This window comes from Dipodomys ordii, unplaced genomic scaffold (genome assembly GCF_000151885.1).
Source record: "Dipodomys ordii isolate 6190 unplaced genomic scaffold, Dord_2.0 Scaffold1, whole genome shotgun sequence".
Taxonomy (NCBI): Eukaryota; Metazoa; Chordata; class Mammalia; order Rodentia; family Heteromyidae; genus Dipodomys; species Dipodomys ordii.
The window spans coordinates 60,207,341-60,225,397 of record NW_012267217.1 but is presented as its reverse complement, the minus strand read 5'-3'; positions in this window follow the sequence as shown (position 1 = coordinate 60,225,397).

Sequence of the window (18,057 nt, the reverse complement as noted above, 5' to 3'; positions counted from 1 at the left end):
ATTACTCTCACTTTACAGATAAGTAAAACTAAATTCAGAAAGCTTAACAATTTACATTTACAGAGTTTATAAAATATAGTTTTAAATGGACATTGACATTATTTCAAGTCATATTTTTTGTTTTATCCTACATGGGATTGATTCTAAAGTCAGTGTGGCTTATCAACTTTACATATCATTTTCCAACAAAGCCCATAAGCAACACTAATTTCTTTTCTTTTCAGTGCTAGTACTGGGTCTTGAACTCAAGGCTTTGTGCTCTCACTTGGCTTTTTTCCTCTACGCTGGCACTCTGCCTCTTGAACCACAGCTCCCCTTCTGGCTTTTTGCTGATTAATTGGGAAAAAAAGTCTCATGGTCTGACTTAGAACCACGCTTGTCAGATCTAAGCTTCTTTAGTAGCTCGACTTACAAGCACGAGTCCCCAGTGCCCAACTCTAACTTCTGGTTTTACTCATGCACTGTTCATTTTGTTTACTCAATAAATACATGGCATATTTCCATTTCATGAGTTGCAGATAGAGGATTGCAAAATCTAGTCCTCAGGAGAAGAGAGCATTTATAGCCAGGAGTGGAGAAATCTCTGTGGGAGGGAAACACCTGTGAAATTGGCCAATGTCTTGAAAGAACTGGCAGCAGAAAGTCAGTGCTTGGGGAGATGATCTGTGAATAATGCTTATAGTTGCAATAAGCAATGACCCTGTGGTAAGTCTACAATGCAACGGAGTTGTCTGTGCAGTTAGAAAGGCTGGACTGGAACCCTAGGCTCTGTCATGTATCACCTGTGCAAACTTGGACAGTTATCTAGATCTTTCCATACTTGTATCCTGAGCTGTAAAACAGGGAGATATTGATACCAAATTTCTTGTTAAATTGGAGAAAACATATTGCTATAGCCTGAATGTTCTGTGTTCCCACCTAAGGCTCCCATGTTGAAAAAAAAATCTAGCAGGCAATGTGATGGTTAGGAGCCACTGCCTCACTGATCCCTAAATAGCTTCTTGACACACCTGCCACAGGCTGATTAAAAATCCATGTATGGGTTATTGTAGAAGGGAAAATTAATGAGCTGTATAATAGATGTGAGGAGAGTGCCAGAATGCAACGCCGAAAGAGGCTGGGGAAAATGAATGCAAGAGTAAGAAATGGAGGGTGAAACAACAGATCTGACATGCCCTTTGTATCCTAATAAGAACATAAAGATAACAGTGTAGGTAAGATCAATATGACCATATATACATACATATACATATATATGCATATGCATATATATACACATTTATTATGAGATATAGATTTATTATGGAATGTTTATGTGTATATTATATGTCATAATAAATCATCTCCATGCACATGGAAGGAGATGATTATTTTTTGTCGGTCATGGGGCCTGAACTTGGCCTGGGCACTGTCCCTCAGCTCTTTAGCTCAAGGCTAGCGCTCTACTAGCGCTCTACCACTTGAGCCACAGTGCCACTTCCAGCTTTTTCTGCTTATGTGGTGTTAAGGAATTGAACCCAGGGCCTCATGTATGCAAGGCAAGCACTCTACCACTGAGCCACCTTCTCAGCCCCGAGATGATTTATTATGGGAATTGTATGTGAATACAAACCAAGAAGTCCACAATACGGCATCTATTAACAGAGACCCAGGAAACCCAATAGTGCACTCCAAGTCTCAAGTTCTGAGATGTAAGGCAGCCTGTGATGTCAGTGCCAGGGTGAAGGATGAAGAATTGAGGTTGAAGTGTGTGTGGGGGGGTGTGAAATGGAAGAGACAGAGGAGTGTACTAGTGCAATTTCTGGGTCCAAAACTCCATGAGTCAGGAGTCGTGATATTCAAGGGCACGAGAAGATGAATGTTGAAGTGCGCTCAGAAGTGAATGTCTCGTAGGGCTGGATAAAAAACATTCATATTTGTGAAGGTGGTCTTTTTCATCCACTCTACCAAGTCAATGATTATCCTGTAGATAATTCAATGGATACACCCAGAAATGTGTTACCAGCTGTCTGAGCACTCCTTATTCCAGTCTATTTAACACAGGATTAACCACAAAAATAACTGGGAAAGGATTTCTCTAATTAGCAAATACAGGAAAAGGAACTGTCCTCCCTCATGAAGCTAACCTGCCCAGGTGAGCACAAGCTAGTCTCCAACCCAGTGCTGCCTGGATGAGGAAAAGTGAGAGTCTGATCCATAAGAGAAAATGTGGGAGCTTGAGAACTCACACCTCCCTAGCAGGTGTGAATGAATGTCACTCCCTGGAGGGTCATTTGGCAAATATATCCTTGATCTGAAATATGTAGCCTTGATCTGAAGAGGTAAATTATCTATTGACCACACCAGAAATTCCACTTCTGGAAGGAATTAAGAATAACCATACGTGGTTCTTTCACAAGTGACAATACACAACATAAAAAGGCCTCTGAGCAGTATATTTAGAAAACCTCCAAAATGACTCTCGGTAGCACAAGGTCTAGATGGCAATAATGATGATGCTTGAACAGAGAGAAAAGAATTAAACATATTACCAGGCATTGTTCCAAGTTCCTGCCTAAGTTTACTTTTTACTTCATCCCTAAAGAGAGAACCCTTCTTTCTCTCACACTCTAATTTACTAAATAATAACATCCACACACATGGGGATGTATGTGAAATCGCTTCTACCCTCCTTCCTGCCTCGTTTGTGTCTCCCTCATTTAACCTATGAGGGAAATGGGGAATGAATGCTTCCATTCTTATCTGTCCTCTCTTTTGTTTGCTGAACAAATGGTTCCCAGCCTGCACTTCTACAGCATGCTTATGAGGCACAGGTGCATCTGTCAGTGTGGAGGCGAAGCTGCAAAGGTGAGTAGTGAAGTGTTAGGGAGATCTTTGGGCACTGGTTCACAGAGCTCAAGTGATCCACATTCTTGAAATTTTGACTTAATTTTCTTTAAGAACTGGAAAGCAGAAGTCAACCTGCCTTCTATCACTTCTGCATAACACCAACTATTTCCAGTAGTTTAGGATTTAGCACTGACGGATACAGTGATATCCTGAAAGGGGTCAAGATCAAATAAATATGCAAAACATTTGTGTCACTGAATCACAGACATAAAATACTGTTAAGGGAACAATGAAAATGAGGATGTGTCGAACACCAGAATAAGTCCTAACAACTCTATTCCTAGCAATATTCTAATAGAAAAGTAATTGCAATGTTTGTTTTAAAGTTGGGAACCAGAGGTTAGGAAAACCTTAATTGAAGGTCATAGAGGTTGAAAATGCAGAGTATAATTTCATTCTATCTCTAAGCCTATAAATTAACTTTTCTCAGAATAAGAGAGAAGACATCAGCTTTTGGAGATCATTTGTATCATGGAACAAAGAGAACTTGAATTTTTTCTCATTAAGTTACCAGTGCAGCTCTTGGGAAAGCCAGTTCAGAAGCAAACAGCTGTTCTTCTACTCATGCATGCTAATCACACTTATGATTGCTTCAAAAGCTCTTTCCTAGAAGAGCACACATCTGGCAAATAATTTCATGATAGAGTAAAATTAAGATTGTGTATTTTGCTCTGCTTATTTACTGGAAAGTTACATAACATTCAGAAAACATATGTGGGTTTTAATATGGGTTTTTGGCAAGTTTTGTAAGGGAGGTGAGATGTAATGAAATGGTCTTATTTCAATACACCAATACACTTGAACATAAAGTGTGAGAATGTTTTCTCAACAATGGAAATACAAATCGAGTTCAAAATGTCACTGGGAAGTTGGTACTTTGTAGGGATGCATGAAGATTGGTTTCCTGGTTTTGAGAGGCAATTGCATGTAATTGTTTGTAATGCTAACCTCTGGAGTGAACGTGTTAGTGATTTTGCATGTGCTAAAACAAAGTACATAGTGTTAGCATTTCTTGTAGCAATTGCTAGCCATGTATGTACCTAGAATGGACAAATAGGTCAAGCACAAACAACAATAATTATGGAAAAAATTCCTTCACTATGCTAGGCTTTTGTGTAATCTTGATCAATAAACCTTGCTTTGCCCACTTCCTTGAGGGCCCAGCAACAGTTTTCTTCCATACTCTTCAGCATTTGCCCCAGGGCTCCTACATCTTAAAGCCCAGAAAGAACCAATCAAATATACATCGTGCTTTACAAGTCCTGTCCTGCTTCTGCAAACCACAGTGTAAAAGGTGCTTGCTTGATTAATGTCCCCTGTTTCACCTTACCTGGTCACGGATTTGCGTTTGCAGCCTTTTCTGCCTCTTTGAATGGCAGCCATGTTGGCTTCCTTAGAGCCTCTGCTCTCTTATCCCTCATAAAAGCATCAAAAAAGCATCATAAAAATGCTTCAACATGCCCTGCTTTGTGCTAAATGCTAGTGCTGCAATTAAGACCCTAAACCGGATAAATCCAAAGGCAGAATGAGATTTTGAACCACGTATTGTGATTGCTATTGACAATTGGTGAAGGCATTTTGAAATTCAGTATAACATTACCTTATAAAATAAGATATTCATCTATCCCAGACCTAATAATTTCACTCTTAGAAATACCTAAAAAGAAATTTGAACAACAGTGTTAAGAGCTAATTTTTTTTGGGGGGGGGGTCCGGTCATGGGGCCTGAACTCTCGGCCTGGGCGCTGTCCCTCAGCTCTTCAGCTCAAGGCTAGCGCTCTACCACTTGAGCCATATCGCCACTTCCGGCTTTTTTCTTATTGCTTATGTGGTGCTGGGGAATCAAACCCAGGGCCTCAGGCATGCAAGGCAAGCACTCTACCACTGAGCCACCTTCCCAGCCCCTAAAAGCTAATTTTTTATTTTTTATTTTTAATTGTGAAAATAGTGTACAGAGGGGTTACAATTACATAAGCAAGGTAATGAGTACATTTTCTTATCAAGCATTGTTGCCTCCTCCTTTGTTTCCCCGTACCAATTTTTGTGCCAGTCCCGGGGCTTGGGTTTAGAGCCTGGACACCATCCCTAAGCTTTTGTGCTGAAGGCTGTGCTCTACTATTTGAGCAACAGTTCCACTTTCAGTGTTAGGGGGGGGTTGATTAATTGGAGATAAGAGTCACACAGACTTTGCTGCCCCAGATGACCTTGAACAATGATCCTCAGACCTTAGACTCCTGAGTAGCTAGAATTAAAGGAAAAGGTCACTGAGCACCTGGCTTAGGAGACCATTTCTATTAGCTATTAACCAGTTCTAAATGTCAATAGCATCACTGTTCACAACAGCCTAGATACAGTGAGTGATTATTCATGCATTGTAATACAAGTTAGTGGTCAAAAAATCAATGAATTATCACAACATAACAACACTGTTAGGGAACCCTTGAAATATTAAAGTAATTTTAAATGAGTTCCAAAAGATCAATACTACATAATGACTTGAGACATATAACATAGATACAGTTATACTAGATAGAAGTGGAAGCAAGATACTGTAATATTTATATTAGAGAAGACATAAGATAGACTAGAATGTTAGTAGCATGCATCAGAAACTTAGTTTTTATTTCAGTGGTGAGTTTATGAGTGTTGTAATGCATATCTAAATGACTAAATAAATAAGATTTTGAAGCATTGTTCACATGAACAGATTGTGTTCTGACAGTGGGGTTTATGATTAAGCCATGCTGTATACCATGCTGTAAAGAAGATGAAAGAAGATACAAAAGCCATGCTACCTACTTAAAGAACATGTGAACACTGAGACTATTGGAGTAGGAGAATCCAAACTGAAGGCAAAGGAAGCTATTGGAGTCACTATTTCTGATTTTACTCTTTGAGAATATTACTTTCATTGCTTTGGATGTACCAGGCACTCTGAGAAATTTGTTTACCTTCATCTTATAATTTGGATCTGGAAGGTTTCCCAAAGGCAGACATATTGAAGGCTTTGTTCCAAGCTGGGGGTACTATTGGAAAGGGATGGAGACATTAGAAGGCAAACCTGTTTGGAGTGAGTAGGTCATTGGGTAGATATCATTGAAGAGTATGTTTGCATTCTATCCTTTTCCTTCTTCTCATTATCCTCTTCCTCCTCTTTCTTTTTCCTTCTCCACTTCCTCCTCCTCCTCCTCAAATCTCCTCCTCCTTCTCCTCATCCTCCTCTTTTCCCTTCACCTCCCCATTTTTTCCTACTCCTCATCTCTCCTTCCTGAGCAGCTTTGTACCATCCCAGCTCCCTGCTTAATGTTCTTCACCACTGGCTCAGAAACAAGAGAACCACGTGACACAGTAAAATGCTGAATCAAATCATTCTTGGGAGGTAGATAGCAGTTTTCTCCCATTGGGCAGATGAGAAATACTATATTTGTCCATGTCTTGACATATAATGAAGAAAGAATTTGAAACGAAAATAGAATAACTGTTGGAAGACTATAAAAATGTAGACCTGAATCTTTTATAGAAGGATCCCAGGACAAACAGAGAAGTCATTGTTAGTCAATTCCAATAGAAGAGAGATGTCAGTTGATTGGTCACTCAAACTATGTGTGGACTGTTGACAGAGTTTGGGGCACAGATGGAAACCAATACAATTTGCGAGTTATTCCAGCACCTCTATGAGCGAGAAACCATAACCAGCTCCAGGCCCAAGGAAAAGTGAGAAGAAACTCTAGAAGCAAACCTCCTGACTGGCATTGTTTCAGACAGAAAGATATAACTCTGCATAGGGTGCTGGTGTTCTACAAGTTCTCCCAGCTTCCTGCTCTCAGTTTTCCTGTCATCATTACCCATAAGCTGCAGCAGAGGCCCAGAGATCTTGATAATGTAATATGTGGGGTTCATTTCTGTTTGGAGCACTCAGTAGACGTAGAAGTGGATACTGGGCTGAGAGAACAGGAAATGGACAGTCAGTAAGCAATATGAACATCTTTCAAAAGTTTCCCTAAACTATGGTTGAATTTTCTTATTTGTTTGCCACTGTACAAAATGTCAACTTCAATACCAGTAGTTTGTCAACCAAACTCCCCTCCCTTTACTTTTTCTCAGGCACAAAATAATAAAAAGCCAAGAAAATATGTAGAGAATCAATGATACTCATAAACATTACATTACCTTTTATTTTTCATGCTGCCCTTAATGGACTATAAAACAATAAATTCTCCATTTATCTTCTTGCTATAAAGCTATAAGATGAGTCAGTAGTGTGGAATTATAAATAGGAGGTCTAACTTCAACATTATTGATGTATTTTAACTTTTGGCATTTAAATTATGCTTTCTGAGAAAAAAAGTAAATTATGCTTTGTGAGGGCAGAAAAATTGATATGGGATTGCAAACTAACTTGCAACTATAGAAAATAGATAGTGCTCACAACCACTGCACTGGACTGACAATTAATAGGAAGGCCTTATGGTATTCCTTTCACTAAGTCTAGCCCATCTGTGTTTTGTCTTGTTTCCATTCCTTATTGACATCCCAGGCAGGTTCTATAGCTTCCTCATAATCTCTAATAGCCTAGTATTTTATGATACTCCATCCTTCATCTATAAAGAAGTTCATTTCTTTAAGATAAAACATTCTTTATCTAGTTGTAATATTCCATCCACACAAATGGAGACCATTTGTTTGGGAACAAATAATGGGCAGAGGCAATGGCAATTGGTCAAGCAGATGAAAGTGGCCCATTCAGGATCCAGGTAGTTATAAACCCAATGAGATTTTTATTATCAAAATATACAAGTAATTTTCTTTCTTCTATCTCTAAATAAATATTAATATTATTGCTCAGTTTCAGAAACATAGATGTAAGCTTAGCATGAACACCTGTTTCTTACCTTCCTTTGATAAATATAGGAATAGGGGAATATTCAGTTATATTCTACCTCAATACACAATCTGTACACATTTATGTAAAAAAATAAGTTAGTAAAATGATGGCATCTTTGGAGCCATTTGGGTCCAGTTCATTTCATTGGTCTCTACATATTATTAGGTGTGAACAGAAAATTTCAAATACACATTGATAACTGAATGCACTTTTTCCTTTTTGAATTTTTTTTAAATTCAAAGTTTTGGATAAGTCTAATCAGAGACAATTTACCAAAAAAGAAAAAAAAAGTTTTCAACAACTTCAGCAACTACCACACTGCTTTCCAGAGTTGTTGAACAAGTTTACATTCCCTCTAATCATGTCGCTTTCCTGTGACCCAGCAATCCCACTTCTAGCAGTTACCAAAATGACTAAAAATCATGCCACACTAAAGCCACTAACACAACCATATTCATTGAAGCATTGCTTACCATAGGTAAGAAACAGAATCAGCCCAAATAATCTCAGTGAATGAATGGATCAAGAAAATGTGGTATATATACACAACAGAATTCTATATATCCATCAGAAAGAATGATATTGCCTCGTTCATAAGGAAATGGGAACACTTGGAAAAAATTATATGAAGCAAAGTAAGCCAGACCCAAAGACACACAGGTTGCACAGTTTCCCTCATTTGTAGTAATTTCAATGTTTTTATAAATCTACAAGTAAACCCAATGGATACTAAAAGACACAAAATTACACTTGGACATGATCAATTAAACAGGAATATACACACAGTGAAAACAAAGGAGGATATTCTTAGGAGAGGATCACAAGGGCTCATTAACTACATGCATATGATCATATAAAATGTTGCTTATCAAAATGAACTCCAAGAAGTGGAAACAAAATTTTTTTATTTTATTTTTTCTTTTTTTTTCTTCTTTGTCAGTGTTTTTATTTCTATATCCTTTGTCTTGTAAATAAGTTAATCTAATTTGGGGAGGGGAAGGGGAAGCACAGAAATGATGGGACAAATGGTGAACTAATTCTGCAGAGATACTCACTAGACACTATGTTGGAAATGAATTATACAACTTAGGGAGCAGGGGCGTGAGAAGGGGAAAAACTGGGAAAAAACACATCTAGTGAGATGATCCTGTGATTCTTATCCTGCTTCTATTAAGGGAGGGGGTAAGAATATTAAAAAAGCAATGTACTCATTACCTGACTTATGTAACTGCAACCTCTCTGTACATCACCTTTACAATAAAAAATATTCAAAAAACAGACTGAAACAAACATGAATAGTGTACAATAGAAAATTGGACTTTAAAATTGTTTCTTATGAGGACTGTTATTCTTCCACAACAACAACAGGAAGAAAATAGAGCTTATGTACATCAAGGTCTGATTTCAAAGTTGAACTGACCAGACAAAAGACAAAAAATGATGGCCTGGCCTGCGTGACCTATCAAAAAGTGAATATCTTAATGTCTTGAATTTTTTTCAAAGGAACTATATACTTATGCTAAATCAGCGAAGTAGTAAACAAACAAAAAGTTATCTATGAGCCATTTTTTCTGGAATTTCCACCCAGAACAAAAGTGGATAATGGATTTTCTGGTAGAAATCTTTCAATGAAATATTTCAACTACAGACATTGTTGATCTTCTCTCAAATCAACTATGAAGAAAACTGTAAAAGTAATACAGTTCATGTCATTAATTATCAAATTGAACTTCCATGAATTTCTGCCAAATTTATTATTTTTTTAACTTTGGACAATATTTTATATCTGTTTCTACCTGTGGAAAAAAATTTCATTATCAAAATGAATGAAGTATGTACTTCTATTAGATATAGGCATGAACAAACAAAGTACAATTTTAACATTTACAAATAGAAAGGAAATTTTATAATGTATAAACTATGATGCATAATGTATATATTCATCACCAAGATAAATTACTATATTGGTATTTTTTAATGTACAGTAATAACTGGATGCTGATGGCTCATGCCTGTAATCCTAGCTATTGAGGGGACTGAGATCCGAGGATTGTGGTTTGAAGCCAGCCCAGGCAGGAAAAAGTCTAATTAATCACTAAGAAGCCAGAAGTAGTGCTGTGATTCAAGTAGTAGAGCATTAGTTTTGGGCACAAAGAGGCTCAGGGACAATGTCCAGGCCCTGAGTTTAAGCCCAGGACTGGCAAACAGACAAACAAAAATGTACATTAATATACATTAAAATATTAATGGAACACATTTTTCTTTTTTGCTTTAATATTTACTTTATTTTTATCCTTTTACTAAAATGATTATGTATGATCTACAGAAAAAATTCCTATTATATTCCCTATGTTCATATTACCATAAGTTACCTAATATTCCCTATATTTAAACTTTCATAACTATTTTGAGATTATTTCTGCAAATCATCTTTAATATAGAAGATTGTGTTAAAAGACTGACCTGGCCAGATTCCAATATGTTGTTTGTACCACAGAAAGGAACGTATTTGTTCTTTTGTGAATTGTTCCTCTTTGCTTTACCCATTTTCTTCCATTCCTCCAATTCTAGGTTCCCTAAGAACTGCAAAAGAAGATCAGAGAGAGTAGAGTATTGCTTTGCTGTTACTTTGTCCAGCTACTTGGGTATGTAATTGATGTTCAACATTCTTTGGGGAACAAATATCCCAATATTTGCTTATTTATGGGGTTCATGTTGACATTCCTATGCAACTGCAGAAGCCTTCTCTGCAGAGGGCCTGATATGTGGAATATACAAAGAACTCAAGAGACTAAAACTTCAAAGGATCAGTAACCCAATTAACAAATGGACAAAAGAGAGATACGAGACTTCTCAAAAGAAGAAGTAAAAATGCTCAATATAAAAAAAATACAAATCAAAACAACACTGAGATTCCCTCTCACCCAGGAGAGAATGGCAATCAACAAACAACAGATGCTGGTGTGGATGTGGGGGGCGGGGGGCGGGAGGAACACTAAAACACCATGGATGGGAATGTAGACTGATGCAATTACTGTATCAGTTTGGAGATGCCTCAGAAATCTAAACATAGAACTTTCCTATTATCTAGCAATATGGGTCTTGAGAATGTATATTAGGGCAGACATTATGGAAAACAGTATGGAGATTTCTTTAATAATTAAGAATAGAACTACCAGGTGATCAGGCATACATACAGGAAGAAATAAAACCTGTAAGTCAATTGGACACCTGGATTCCCATATTTATTGTGGAATTATTCACAACGCTATCATTGTTGGGGATAGAATGGAGGATGTTTGGAGAAAAGTTAGCCAAAGGCTACAAAATTTCAATTAAGTAGGAAAAATTCAAAATACTTATTGCACAACATAGTGACTTTACTTAACACTATGGTGTATTATTGGAAAAAATGATGAAGTAGATGTAAAGATGTCTCGTCATAAAACTGAGAGGTAATCATCATAATTCTGAGAGGTAATTTGGATATTAATCACCTAGGGTTTTTCATACTAAGAAGTATATTACTTCCAAATACACATGCAGGGTAAATGCTTATAATTTTACATCCAGCCTATGAGTCTTTCATTACTTGCTACACACCAGGACAGATGGACTATCATATGCTTCATTGAGTCTGCCTGTGTCTATATGAATAATTTATTATGGCCCATAATGATACTATAATTATCTAAAAGGCCCTTGGCAGGAAAAAGTTTCCTCACATAAAACTACAGCTATCATTGGGCTGGGAAGGTGGCTCAGTGGTAGAGTGCTTGCCTTGCATGCATGAGGCCCTGGGTTCAATTCCTCAGCACCACATAAGCAGAAAAAGCCAGAAGTAGCACTGTGGCTCAAGTGGTAGAGTGCTAGCCTTGAGCTGAAGAGCTGAGGAACAGGCCCAGAGTTCAGGTCCCATGACCCACAAAACAGACAACCAAACAAACAAAAAAAAAAACAAAGCAAAACAAAAAACCTACAGCTATCAGTTACATTTTAAAAGAGCCTATCTTAGAGCTTTAAATGTAAGTTAAATACATCTTAGGTAGATAATAGGAAAAACAAAGCCTTGTTTTTTTTCCAGTACAAATGTTCAGTTTTCAAATTGACTATCCCTTCTGCAGCCTCTGAGGTATTTACAGAACATGTCACGGTCGGTCCTTCACTGAAGCACATTGCGGCTGCTATTTTTGGACTTGTAATTCTCTTTCCAATTGCTCAGTCTACAGTTAGACATATCTTTGGAAATGATCCCTTGGTGAGCTTGGGTTATTCTATCAAGGAGAGAGAAAAGGCCTTTTATTCACATGCTTCATGTGTGAATTGTTCATGCTGAGTTTCAGAGGAAATCACAACTATTTCATGTGTTGGGTAGTGAATGCTCATGATGATCAGTGTTTTCCTCATTTGCTTTTCATTAACAACCAATACTGCCTGTTTCCAAGAACAGAAATACATAGGACTTTGATGGTGTTTCTGTGAAATGACAAATACTACTATTATAGAAATGCTATTTGTTCCTGGTTGACTTCCGTGGCTTTGCAGGGAGAATTTTCCTCCATGAGTCATCTAATTTAGCACACATACTACTTTTGTTTGACAGCACTTGCAGAGGGCTGCAATTCCCATTTTCAAAGAGGAATAATGCATAGAATATTCCTAATGGTAAGTCAGCAGTTCTACGCTTAAGCTCCAGCCTACAGGTAAGACTTTCTGTGAGATCTGACAGAAATATCACCCCAATTACCTGTGCTTTCCTTTTCTAAAATTGCTTGTTTTCTATGCCTATCAACAGAAAAGGATAAAAACAGGAGTGCACACATTTTTTTAAGCAACAAGGATGTAAAGGTTTTTCAGGAAGAAAGGAGGCTCTGCCTCACCATTAGTATGTTGAAAAATGAAGTTATAGAGATTCCTCAAAAAAAATTTAAACATAGAAGTACCCTATGACCCAGCAGCTCCACTCCTGGCCATTTATCCAAAAGATTACAAACCAGGATACAGTAAAGCCACCAGCACAACCATGTTCATGGCAGCACTATTTACCAGAGTTAAGGTATGGAATCAGCCCAGATGCATAAAATGTTCTATGAATTAGAGCACAGATGTAGTTTACACATATGTTTTGTTTTTGTTTTTGTTGTGAAAATACTGTACAGAGGGGTTACAATTACATGGGCAAGATAATGAGTACATTTCTTATCAAGCATTATTGCCTCCTCCTTTGTTTCCCCTTTCCATCCCTTCCCATCTCCCACCCCTCACCACTCCCCACCCCCCCCACCCCCGGCCAAAGTTTTAAAGTTCATTTTTCAACATAATGACTTGTACATCTCATTGTTGCAATGGCTCCCTGTATCCCTATTTAAACGCTACCAGCACAGCTATGTTTATTGCAGCATTATTTACCATAGCTAAGATATGGAACCAAACCAGATGCCCCTCAGTAGATAAATGGATCAAGAAAATGTGGTATATATACACAATGAAAATCTATGCCTCCATCAGAAAGAATGACATTGCCCCATTTGTTAGGAAATGGAAAGACTTGGAAAAATTATATTAAGAGAAGTAAGCCAGGCCCAAAGAAACATAGGTCCAATAGTTTCCCTTATTTGCAATAACTAGTATATGTCTGAGACAAGCAGAAAAGGTCATATAAGTTGATGTTAGGTGAAATGAACCCCAAGATAAGTATTCAAATGTTTTTTCTTTCATGTGATTGCTTCTAAAATATTTATAAGATGATTTCTTTGTTGCTTTGTACGTCCCTCCCCCATGGTATAACAGCTCTCACTGTATTTGATATTGGTATAATTTATGGAGGGGAAGGGCAAAAACAAATCGTTTAAATAGTTTACTATTTAAACTATCCTTGGCCTTTTGTAAGCTATCCTTTTAAAGGCCTTTTAAAGCTATCCTTGGCCTTTGAAGTCCCAATCAGGAATGCTGGTCTTCATGCTCTTCCATAGGTGGGTGTGTTCATCTTCAGCAAACTTAACAGCCTTAAAAGGCTCCCAGGTCAATGTTTAGATTAGTAAGGCTCTCCAATTGAGTGAACTAAAACAACTTTTCCAGATCTCTATGTCTTTGTTTGTTTTGTTTATTTGTTTTTACTTTTTACCTTATGGAGATTCCCTCTTGCATCTTAGAAGGAATTCTGACAGGATCAGTCAGGATGTCTTAAGGTGTCAGCGCTGATTTACAAGATCCATTCTTTGAAGACCAAACTCACATGTCCCTTCTGCTGATGGCCAAAATTAACCTATTGGCCCAAAGGTAATTTCCTAGGTGTAACCAAAACATGGTTACACACCATGCACATCATGCTGGAGATCTTTTAAGGAAAGGAGTTTTGGAAAGTATACTCAGATGTGAAAGTATACTCAGATGTGAAAGTATACTCAGATCTGGAGTAGATTTAGGTAGCTTCTAAGTTAAATCACCTCCTGCATGAACAGCTTTGTGAATGCTTTCCTCCCTTTTGGGAATCCACATACATTTATAGCTGATGGTTGCACATTCTTTCCCACAGCTGGCAAAGAATAGTACTTTTATGAAAGGTTCAAATTTTGAAAAGTTGAGAATTTAAATTAATAATATCTCATTAATTTTCTTTTTAAGGGAAATTATGTGGAGAAATTTGAGTGCAGTTACAGTAATCATGCTACCTGTTTAGGGAGGGAGGGGAGCTGAAGAGTCTGTTGAGTGTCCCCTGATAGTTGTTTCCTGGCTTTTTCTAGTCTGCTCTTCACAGTCTAAGGTAATCTTGACCCAATTCTTTGTCTTCCAGGAATAACTAAAACTCCTTCAAATCACACTTATATCATCAGCACTTTTCTGTACATCATGTTGTCATGGAAATATCACTGGACTTTGCGCAAAAAGATTTATTTTTTTACTGCCACGATTTACCAGATGCCTGACACAGACTCATCTGCCCAACTGCTCTAATTAGTTTTCTCATGCTTTCATTTGTTCTTTCTTCACTGCAACTTAAGAAATTGATATCACAAGTCCAATGTGAAGTTACATTGCAAGGAGTATCATCAAGAGAAGACAGAGGAGGCTGAAAATACTAAAAAAAAGGACAGGACCTAGTTCAGGTCTAGAGAAAGCTGCTATGACAATGAAATAGGGGTTGATATTCCAAGGACAGATACTATGTAAATAAGGGAAGAGGAGATCCTTGATCACATATGGAAAAACTTTCAAGCACAGAGAGCTGTATGTACATATACAAGAGTCCTGTGGTAGGGAAGGACTGTGGACAGTGAGAAGGTCAGTGGGGGTCAAGGGCTGGCTGTATGTGGCAGATAGGCCACCAAGTCAGCAGAGAAGATGGTCTGATCTCACCAGGCCTTGTACAGACTTAGGAAAGCATTTTCATTGCAAGAGCAGGCATCTTAATCCTTTTAAATGGGAAGGTAACAAAAATCAGTTTGGCCATCCATCAAAAGATATATCTCTCCAACAAGGCTGTTGCTTACTCAGGTTTTCTCACCTATGTGAAAGCATTTCCCAAAGCCCAAAATACCATTGCAATGCAAGACTGTATAATTAATGATTATAAACGTTCTTGTGAGTTCACAAAGAAAAAGGCAAATAGAAAACGGAGGAAGAAAACTATATTCTCAAGAAGTATTCAAAATTGTCTATTTTCTAGTTGGTAGGTTACAGATAGAAGCACAGAAAAACCGTGGCTAGAAATGGTAATTTGTAGTGATAATTGTGTCAATCAGTACTTACATGTTGTTGAGTCAATATTTTCAACTCTATGGGGCAGTTTCTCACCTGAAAAGAAGGAGATTATAGGAATTAGTCTCTTTAAAGCTCTATAATTTCAATGTCTTGTATCTATTGTCAATAAAATCATTATGTGTTTAAAGACATGTGAAGTCAGAAAGAGAAAAATCACTCTGTCCTATGTTTTAGTAATTCCTACTAATCACAAGCTTAAGCCATATATTCATAGCATGTTTCACTTACAACCTGTGTGATTTTCAAAGACTACCAGACTATTCTTGGCAGATTCACCAAATCCTTTGTTCTTTAATCTTCTAGAAAAATTCTTACCAGAATGAAATGCCAATGCATCCTATTGAAGGCTGATTAGCTCTACCGAAATAAAACCAGTCAGTTTCCAAGTTTAATTTTCAAACAGGGTCTTAAAATAATTTATTGCTCTAAATCTTCTTGTATACAAGTTCCATCCATGCGATTAGCAGTCTTTTCTGAGGGAAGACTGTTTAGGTTAAGACTTTACATGAAAGTCATGGGGTGAAGTAAACCTTCCAGGTTACATGGATGCACCCATTATTGGAACTTATATAAATATATGTGAAAAAATAGAAATGAGTTTCAGTAGCATCCTTCATGGACAAATCTCCCTGGAAGGTGGGACTGAAATACACATGAATGACAATAGATTGCCCTGAAAATTGTTCCAGTACAGTTAAAAGGCAAAACAATCATGTAAATGAGGACACATTAAGTGTGAGAGCATTATGTCATGAGAGGAATTTTGTTCACTTCCTGGTAAGATAGTGTGGTGAGAATCAAACTAAAAATTCTGTCTCTCTTGCAGAAACACCACCCAGAAACACTTAAGGTTAATAAAACCAAATTAAAGAAGTCGCAAGGGAATGAAAATATGTCATGGAGGTGAAATACAAGCTTTGGATTCATCCAAATCCAAACTGCAAATATATGTATGTACTTATATATTATATCCAAATCATATACATTTGCATATTCATCTATTTTCAAATATTATCTATTCATATATAGATAAATATGTATGTAAATACACACATCCATGCATATATATATAGAGAGAGAGAGACATACAGTACCTGCATATATATATATGCATTCATATATTGTGGATACCTTAAATGCCTGGCACACGGTAAGTACTGAATGATCTGTAGAAGTGAAGGAATCTGCCAAGTGCCAGGGGCTCACCCCTGTAATCCTAGATACTTAAAAGGCTGAGATCTGAGGGTCTCAGTTCAAAGACAGCCTGAGAAGGAAAGTCTTTGAGACTCATCTCCAATTAACCACCTAAAAGCTGGAAGCAGAGCTGTGGCTCAAGTGCTGGAGTGCCAGTTCTGACAGAACAAGTTAAGAAACATTGCCTGGCCCTGATTTCAAGCCCAAGGTCGAATTGGTTGAGTGGAAAACATCTTTTGAAGTAGAATTTACCAATAAATAATGAAACAGATAAGACTGTATTCTATTGATCTGGTTCCGGTTCTGCTTCGGAACTAGTGCACCCTTTTCTGACGTCTGGTATTTCCACACATTATCACCCTGCATCCCAGAACTCAAGCCTACTCTCAGCTCCCAGTTTCAGAGTATATAAAGCATTGGAACATAGCATATAGAATAGCTTTTCCACAGATGTTCATATTTAAAGCGCTTCAACACTCAAAAAATAATGAGCAAACTTTTCAGAGGCACCAGTATTATGTTAGTAGAAAGGAATTTCCAATCCAAGAGGTAGACAATCCATGTGGTGGTTCTTCAAGATAGAGATTTCCAGGACAGCATTAGCTAGGAAGCATCACTCTGTCTCAAACAAATAAACAAATGATAAAGAGGTAGGCATAGTCTGCTCCACACATCTGAAAATCATTTTTATTCATTTATGACTAATTAAGCCTTACATGGAGACAGCTGTGTATAGCAACTAACAAAATACTGCCAGGATGATATGAAAAATGAAAAGAGCTGAAGTTACTTGTTGCAGAATTAAGATGTATTAAATTAATTAATATTCATTGATAATGTTTCTGTCTTCGCAAGCTAAACTCTTAAAGGGAAATAATTTTGCAAGTGGTGCAGGTTTCTAATTTCTAAAACAAATCCAAAGATAGAGATTTAGTACATCTGGAAATTATGACTTATTGCTCATAGTTAATACATATTGTATAGGTGAAGGCCAAAAAAGTGCAATATTTAATATTGTATTTCACAACTCTCTGTATATCACAACTATTTTCAGAAAGACTTGCTTTATAAAAATGAAGAGTATATGTGGAGTCTTTTGAGGAACATAGAGCTCCCCTATGACCCAGCAATCCCACTTTGGGGCATTTACCCAAATGTTTACAAATAAGACCACACTAAAGCTACCAGCACGACTATGTTTATTGCACAATTATTTACTTTTTTTATTTTTTTTGTGAACATACTGTACAGAGGGGTTACAATTACATGGGCAGGATAATGCGTACATTTCTTATCAAGCATTGCAGCCTCCTCCTTTGTTTACCCTT